This window comes from Grampus griseus (genome assembly GCF_964374135.1).
Source record: "Grampus griseus genome assembly, chromosome: 10".
Lineage (NCBI taxonomy): Eukaryota > Metazoa > Chordata > Mammalia > Artiodactyla > Delphinidae > Grampus > Grampus griseus.
In genome coordinates, this window is record NC_139004.1 from 8,489,556 (window position 1) to 8,498,715 (window position 9,160).

The following is a 9,160-nucleotide window of genomic DNA, read 5'->3' on the forward strand; positions in this document are numbered from 1 at the left end:
TCCAGCTTCCAATAGAATCTTAACAGAAGAGTCTGTCCCATTTCACTATTCCCGTTTATCTGCTTTTAATTTTCCATTATTCATTGTTATCAGACATTTTTCTTTTGGCCAATTTTATGAGTATTCTTCAGGCTCAGAGTTCTGGAGATTGAATTGCAAAATGGAATTGCATTAGGTGGTTTTCTGGCAAAGAAAGAGTTTCATCACTAGATGGTGCAGTAGTTCTATTTTATTTTTCCCTTGCTTTTGTCTTGGCCATTCTTATCTATGAACCAACCCGAATTAAATCAGTCTGTACTTCTGGACTCATTTCCATAAAATACATTCATTTTATTTTGTTCGGATAAAAATACACGTGAGGAAATTAAATACAAGAAAAACCAAGAGTTTCCATGTTATCACTAATTTTCCAAAGAAGGTTAAGAAGCAGTGTTCAGGGGTTATTTACAAATTAGAAAATCACATTAATTTTGTGATTTTGGCAAATCATTAATCTGGACCTTGATTTATGTACTCGTCATAAGTTTGTGTTCCAGCTCAATGCATAATGGTCTTTAATAGTCTATACTTTAATGATTTTTAATTGCATATTTGGTCAACTTGTTGGGATAAAAGGAATATACCAACGTATCACAATCAGTCTTACACCATGAGACTTGGTTTTGAAGTCCTGCTCTGCCACTTAGGATATTAACTTGGGCCGAGTTATTTTACTTCTGTGATCTTCAGTTTTCTCATCAGTAAATGAGGATAATACCTCCTGGGGGCTCAGCAAACACTCTGTCCCAGGGGCTTCCTCCTCTCGTGTGTCATGTGCACATAGAAAGATGATGTTGTTCTGGACTTTGCCATATGAGTTTTGATAATAAGTTCAGGTACCTCTGTTTTCAAAGTCTGTTTCCATACAGTGCACACTGGGATTTTAGAGAGGATTTGTTTCAGGTTTAAACTGTTCCACTGAACCGTGGGCTGCTTTGGCAGCAAAGTTGGCTGAGGGAATTTTTCAGAAACAGACCTCAGTGAAAAAGAGCCTGGTTAGAGAACAGAGTGGATAAACTTGCTCAGCTAGCAAATTCCTTGCATTCTCTAAACCAAATATGTACAAGATGAGGAAGCCAAAGCAGCCAACATAAATCCCCCGAAAGATGGTCGTGACTCGCCTGTCAGCTGTGCACATAGTCATCCACCACCTCAGATCCTGTTGCAAGTGGGCTTCTTGGCTTTGTTTATTGTTCTGCAGAGACAGCCAATGGTTCAAACACAGAGAAGTGTTGGTCTCTTCAGCTCCAGAATGTCTGACCTTAAAAGCTCAAGTCTTAGTACACAGCGTGGTCTGTAATAGCCTCGGAGACAAACATGCACTCCAGGTCTTAAAGCAATCAGAACGGCACTTAAGAGACCAGAGAAGGGACCCAACAGATTTTCATAAAATGACACCTCTCCTGTCCCTTTTGCTTATTTTTTTGTGGGAACTGGTATTGGTGGGTGACTACAGGATGTGCTACAAGAAGACACTTGTGTTGTCTTTGATGTGGAAAATAATAGAAGGTACAGAGATGGGTGGGTGGCATTGTAGGGCTGAGGGAACAACAATTTTGAGAGACTTCAGACTTTTGAAGGCCCTGTGCATGTTGACTGAGTGGGAGGGTATCAGACCTGGGTCTTCTCCCTGGTTCTGACCCCTTGTGCACAGGAGAGCTCATGTTAGACTTAATCTCTCTATGACAATTTCTTCTGCGATAAACATGGAAATAGATTAGCTTCTTTTGTCTTCTCTTAAATGCAGGTTGAAACTTTCAATGGGACAACATCAGTATAGGTCTGTTGTTCTTGGAACTTTTTTAGACCTGGACCAGTTTGACACCTTGAACTTGACATGTGCCATATCTACTATAGTTTTAAGCTTTAATCCATCTTTAGATTTATTTGAAGATTGTCTAACTTGGAGACTTTTTGCAAGGTGAATTAGAAGGGATGAACATTTCAAATCTAAAGTATAACTTCTGTTGTATTTTTTTAACAAGTATCTGGATAAACTATGTAAGGCCTGTATTATTGATAAGGTAGACCTTGTAATAATGTTGGCATTCAACTTTCACTCTCAAACCATTTTCACATCTATAATCTCATTTTACCCTCACAATTTGTTCTTACTTGGAGGAAAAGAAAAAACTGTTTTTGTTTTTTTAATCAAAGTAATTTACCTGGTTAAACACAGGTATTTCATGAGAACTGGGCAGCTGTTTGGACAAATGCCAATAATAAGAGCAGACCTGAAGTGGCCGCAGCAGCCTAGAGGCCTGAAGAGATCCCCGTGGAAACTGATCACTTCCTGGGTAACCCATGATTGGCTCATTCTCCTGCCACAATGCTTTGGCTTAAGAGTTTTTAACTCTTAAGGATGCAGAAAGGCCCACATGTGTTCACACAAGATCTTATTGGGGCATTAACCTGTTTTCTTCTATCAGAAATATCTTACTTGTGATGGACATCTTCAGACATAAGAGTTACATGACAGTGTTGACAGAATGCTCATTATCAGTAGAGGTGCCACCAAATTTAATTGTTTTCCAAGATTTCACTTAACTGAGCAGATATTTTCTTTCATAAATAAAACAGCATGATTTTCAGAGACCCTTGTGTCACCTTAACTGGTTTATCCATACCACCAATTATCTGGACAGGAAAAGTTGCCAAGTCAAAGCAAAACACTTAAGTCTTCCTGGACATTTTGAATCCAAAACAGACCAAAAGAAAAAAGTGTGATTTTGGTATCACAGAAATGGGAGGCAGCGTTTTACTAAAATCTGTAGACTGAGGCCTGCAGTGTGTCAGCAGCAGGTTTGTTGGCTACGATGGAAAACATGAACAGCGTGTTTTCCGATGGAAAACACCTCAGAATCAGGATCAAGAAAAAACGCATCCACCCATGACATCAGGAATCTGTGGTATCTGAAACTGTATTGGGAAACTATTAAAGGCCTGAACAGAAATTTAGATTACAACAGTGCCCATGAACAAAGGCCAGCTCAACGTTATGACAACCCATCTACAAGGGAAGGACGAGAGGCAGAGATAATAACCTGACAAGTAACCCTAAAGGAATTTTTGCCTGACATTGAAATTTGCACCACTTTGCAAAGATCTCTTTATATTTTCAAGCGTTTCTTTCTCAAATGGATATAAACCTTGTATTCGCTCACCATGTCCAGAAGGGGGCAGAGGTGGTCAAGAGTCAGAGGGCTTCTTTACACGCACAGTAGATGGAGAATTAAGAGGGACCAAGTAGACATGATTTTTTGCAAAAGAACGGTCCCCAAAGTTAACAAGATGAGCCCTTCAAATAGGTTCTGTCACTAAAGCAGGGCTTTTTCCATAAGCTAAAATGAGGACAATCAAGCTAACACCTTTAATACTGGAAAGTATCAACCTGAGAAATGTATCAAATCATCTGGTGAGGTTCCAGTTTTATGACGTATACCTCAAAAAATTCGATGGTTATCTTAGCTGTTACTAATCCAGTCTGGGCTCATCCTCTTGTCCAAAGCTACCAATAAATCTGGCTTTTTATATAATGATAAATTTGGTAAAATAAGGCCCAATCTCTTTAAAACTTCCCAGGCTTATCTGTTTTTTAAGCCACAATGAAACACGGGTCAGACTAAATGTAAATAGCACGTATTAAGTGTGTGCTGAAGAGCCTTCGCTGGGAGAGGATCTTGAGAAAAAGAATTAGCTGGACAAGTGAGTTTGATAAAACTTGTCTTCTACATCCCTGTCTTAGAGATTCACAATTCACACAAGCATGTTAAAGACTTTCAAAAGCTTTGAGTTAGGAACCCTATTTGGCTTTGTTTCATTGCCATGAATTCTCTGAAGAATGTCTATCGTGATAAGAGAAATCTCTAGCTTGCTGATTCTGTGGACTCCTAGAAAGCATTTCCAAGCATATTTAAAAAGTTCTACCTGGCATCACCAGGTAGATCTCTGGCTCAATCACACTAAATCTGATGCAGGGTTTTTTGGTTTCTTTTTTGCGGTACACGGGCCTCTCACTGCTGTGGCCTCTCCCGTTGCGGAGCACAGGCTCCGGACGCGCAGGCTCAGCAGCCATGGCTCACGGGCCCAGCTGCTCTGCGGCATGTGGGATCCTCCCGGACCGGGGCACGAACCCGCGTCCCCTGCATCGGCAGGCGGACTCCCAACCACTGCGCCGCCAGGGAAGCCCCGATGATGCAGGGTTTTAATATCTAAGTTTTAACCTGAGTTTTTTATTCCCAGTGTTGCTCCTCTCTGGCCTCCAATGTCTGCTGACCTCTGGCTCCTCATCCTTTGCTTGGACTCTGCATAGCGGTACCTTCCCAGCCCTGTTTGGCAGGTCTGTGTCAGGCGCTTCCTAACTTACACGTCCTTTGGGGACGTCCCAGGCCCAAGCTCCCTGGATGGCATTTTGCTATGCATGGCCCAGGCTCAAGTTAGTCATATTAAATGGGACCCTCATATAAAATTCAAGGTTGCATCTGGCAAGTGTCCAATGAGAGGTGCTGGCTAAATGTCACAGCATTTCAGCAAAGGAAGTCCCCTGGGGACTGGGAAGTTCAGGGGCAGCTTCACAGATGATCTGGCAGTAGGACAGGCCTTGAAGGATGTTTTTAAAGGCAGAAGTGGTGGCCCATAATGAAGAGGAAAAGGGTGGACATGGACAGATCAGGTGGGAGAGCAACGGAAACCCAGGTGGGGGGATCAGGATATGTGAAGTGAGTTACAGACAGGTGAGGCTGCAGTGGGAGACAGTGGAAGGTAAGACTGAAACGTAAACACACACCAGATACCAGGCACATAAATTTGAATTGTATCCTACAGGCAGAGGAAAACCAGAAGCTTTCTGAGAAGGAAAAGTACACCTCCATCTGAAATTCACGGAAGGCGCGTGTGGGGTAGTGCTGCCTTTACATCAACGTGTCAGCTTTCTAGATATTAGTGGGAAAGAACGAGGGCTTTTGAGTCAGAATCCTCCATCTGTTCCCACCTATTACTGCCACTTATGGGCTTGAGAAAGTTACATGATCTCTCGGAAGCTTAGTCTCCTCACGTATGGCATGATTTCAAAAGCTACCTCAGGTTGTTGTGAGGCTTCAACAGTGCAGTACTTGTAAAGTGACGGTGCTGTTGGAATAAAACACAGCTGCAGACATGCTCAATAAAGCCGTGCACTTAGAGATCATTCTGATCTGTAGTTTTCCAGCAACGTGACCGGCGTGCTGCGTGGTCAGCTGCTTGTGCCTCGCAGGATCCCTGAGTCCACACTGCCCTGATTGCCCACAACTGAGAGAACCATGCTGTTACCCTATTTTTCCTTCTTGAGTTGTTGCGTTATTTGGTCGCTGGTGAGGCCCTTATCTCTCCATTCTCCTCATTAGCATTAGTGTCTGCTGTCATCAACAGACAGAGGCAGCCACCTGGACTGGCTCTGGGAGTATGACTTTTTGAAACCCAATCTGCCCAGTTACCTCCCAAGCAAAGAAGACGGTCAGAGGGAGGTGAAACCAATTGACCCCAACCCGGCAGTTTTTGCCTAGAGCTGGAAAACTAAAATTCCCTTTGTAGCTTCTCCCTTTCTTCTTTTTAAAGCTAGTTAATTGGGGGAAGGAATGCCAGATGGGAATTCTCTGTAATGTCTCTTATCAGGACACTACCTGGGCTCAAGGCACTGAAAATAAGTAAAAGTAAACTCTTATGCTGTGAGAGTTTATTTTAGACAATAAGACATTTAGCAAATAGCTATTACTAGCCAGAAATGTATTTATGTCCTTTGATGTACTGTTTCTCTCCATACACTATCTCTCCATGGGGGATTTTATAAAGTTAATTTTAACTTCCTCCCATCAACCCAGGCTCTCTCCTTCTGGACTGAAGGCCTCACTTTGTCCTCACGTGGTAGCTCCTTCCTCATGTGTCCATTCGGCCCCTTGTCTCTGACCCTGCACGTTCCAGTTCCACCTCCCCCCAGGCACGACACCCACCGTTGCAGCCTGCTCCAGGTGAGGTGTACCTGGACTTGGCTCCCGGGGAAAGACTTGAGTAGGCTCCAGGTCGTAAGGAAAAAAGCCAATGGAGAGGGAGGGAAAGGTGACAGAGGGAGAGGGGGAGAAAGAGGAGGAGAGAGAGAGATAGTGATTGATTGTTGGGGGGAAGCCCTGACTTGGTAAGACATCTCTGAAGAAAGGGAGGTAAGATCCAGTGTGCCTGAGGGTAAGTAGGTGGTATTGCTACAGTTCTGTGTTACATTATTATGAAATGACTACAGACACACACACACACACATACACACATCCTCCCAGTGGAAAACATCACTTTCCCCTTCCCTTTAAGAAGGAAGAACATTGGAACAAGACGCTTCTGTACCCTGGTTAGTGACTCTCGCTGTTGGGTTCTGGTGTGGCTGTTAACTGTGCATTTCCTAGCCTTATGGGCACTGGGGTAATTTTCATAAAGAACATTCCTAATCCACATTTTCATTCTTGTGTACCCCAGAAGCCCAAATCCTGCTAAAACTTTAAAGCCTATATTTTACCTTTTTAACTTCTTGTTGTTTAATTGCATTTATAATAAAATAACACATCTTTCAAATCAACGTGATACCAGCAGGATTGTCAGAATATCTTCCTGGATTTATAAACAGGTATTTAGAAGCTTTCAGTGCTAGGTGATAAACAAACTAAAAATAGCTAGATCAATAAATAATTTATGGAGCAAATGATTTGTTTTTAGTATAAATCGGTAGGAAGGTTCTCATGAATGATATCTGCAGTGAGTAGAACATTTTTCATTTTATTAAAACATTAAATAGCTTAAAGCTGCACTAAGACTTCTGGGATACACTGTAGCCATATTTTATGAACTGTGGATTAGATAACAATATCACATCACTGTTAGATTTCTTGAATGTGATAACTATACTGTGGTTACATAAGAGGGTATCTCTGTTCTCAGGCAAACACTGGTACGTTCAGGGGTAAAGAGGAATCATGTATGTAACCGACTCATTATATTGGTATTAATGTTATATAAATTATATTAATATTTATAAATTATAATAATAATTACATAAAGAGAGAATGAATGATAAAGCACATGTGGATCAATGTTAAAATCTGGTTTACTCGGGTAAAGAGAGTATGAGAGATCTTTGTACTATCTTAGCAACTTTTCTGTAACTCTGAAATTATTTCAAATAAAAAGTTAAGAGATATATATATATATATATATTTATAATACACATATATAGTATGGCCATATATTATATACAGTTGTCCTTCGGATCCTTGGGGTGTGACTCCAGGACTCCCACGGATACCAAAATCTGAGAATTCTCAAGTTCCTTATGTAAAATGGCATAGCGTTTGCATATAACCTATGCACATCCTCCCATATACTTCATTTTTTAAATTTAAATTAATTAATTAATTTTTTAATATATTTATACAGCAGGTTCTCATTAGTTATCTATTTTATACATATTAGTGTATACAGGACAATCCCAGTCTCGCAGATCATCCCACCACGTCCCCTCACCATCACCCCCTTTTTCCCCACTTGGTGTCCATACGTCTGTTCTCTACATCTGTATCTCAATTTCTGCCTTGCAAACCGGTTCATCTGTACCATTTTTCTAGATTCCACAAAAATGCGTTAGTATACAATATTTGTTTTTCTCTTTCTGACTTACTTCACTCTGTATGACAGACTCTAGGTCCATCCACCTCCCTACAAATAACTCAATTTCATTTCTTTTTATGGCTGAGTAATATTCCACTGTATATATGTGCCACATCTTCTTTACCCATTCGTCTGTTGATGGGCATTTAGGTTGCTTCCACGTTCTGGCCATTGTAAATAATGCTGCAATGAACACTGGGGTGCATGTGTCTTTTTGAATTATGGTTTTCTCTGGGTATATGCCCAGTAGTGGGATTGCTGGGTCATATGGTAATTCTATTTTTAGTTTTTTAAGGAACCTCCATACTGTTCTCCATAGTGCCTGTATCAGTTTACATTCTCACCAACAGTGCAAGAGGGTTCCCTTTTCTCCACACCCTCTCCAGCATTTGTTTGTAGATTTTCTGATGATGCCCATTCTAATCGGTGTGAGGTGTTATCTCATTGTAGTTTTTTTTTTTATGGCTGCATTGGGTCTTTGTTGCTGCACGCGGGCTTTCTTCTAGTTGCAGCGAGCGGGGGCTACTCTTTGTTGTGGTGCACGGGCTTCTCATCCCAGTGGCTTCTCTTGTTGCAGAGCACGGGCTCCAGGTGCACGGGCCTCAGTAGCTGTGGCACACGGGCTCAGCAGTTGTGGCTCACAGGCTCTAGAGAGCAGGTTCAGTAGTTGTAGCACACGGGCTTTGTTGCTCTGCGGCATGTGGGATCTTCCGGGACCAGGGCTCGAACCCATGTCCCCTGCATTGGCAGGCAGATTCTTAACCACTGCACCACCATTGAAGCCCTCATTGTAGTTTTGATTTGCATTTCTCTAATAATTAGTGATGTTGAGCAGTTTTTCATGTGCCTCTTGGCCCTCTGTATGTCTTCTTTGGAGAAATGTCTATTTAGGTCTTCTACCCATTTTTGGATTGGGTTGTTTGTTTTTTTAATGTTGAGCTGCATGACCTGTTTATATATTTTGGAGATTAATCCTTTGTTGATTCATTTGCAAATATTTTCTCCCATTCTGAGGGTTGTCCTTTCATCTTGTTTATAGTTTCCTTTGCTGTGCAAAAGCTTTTTAAGTTTCATTAGGTCCCATTAGTTTATTTTTGTTTTTATTTCCATTACTCTGGGAGGTGGGTCAAAAAAGATCTTGCTGTGATTTACGTCAAAGAGGGTTCTTCCTATGTTTTCCTCTAACAGTTTTATAGTGTCCAGTCTTACATTTAGTTCTTTAATTCATTTTGAGTTTCTATTTGTGTATGGTGTTACGGAGTGTTCTAATTTCATTCTTGTACATGTAGCTGTCCAGTTTTCCGAGCACCACTTGTTGAAGAGACTTTTTCTCCATTGTATATCTTTGCTTCCTTTGTCATAGATTAGTTGACCATAGGTGCATGGGTTTATCTCTGGGCTTTCTATCCTATTCCATTGATCTATATTTCTGTTTTTGTAC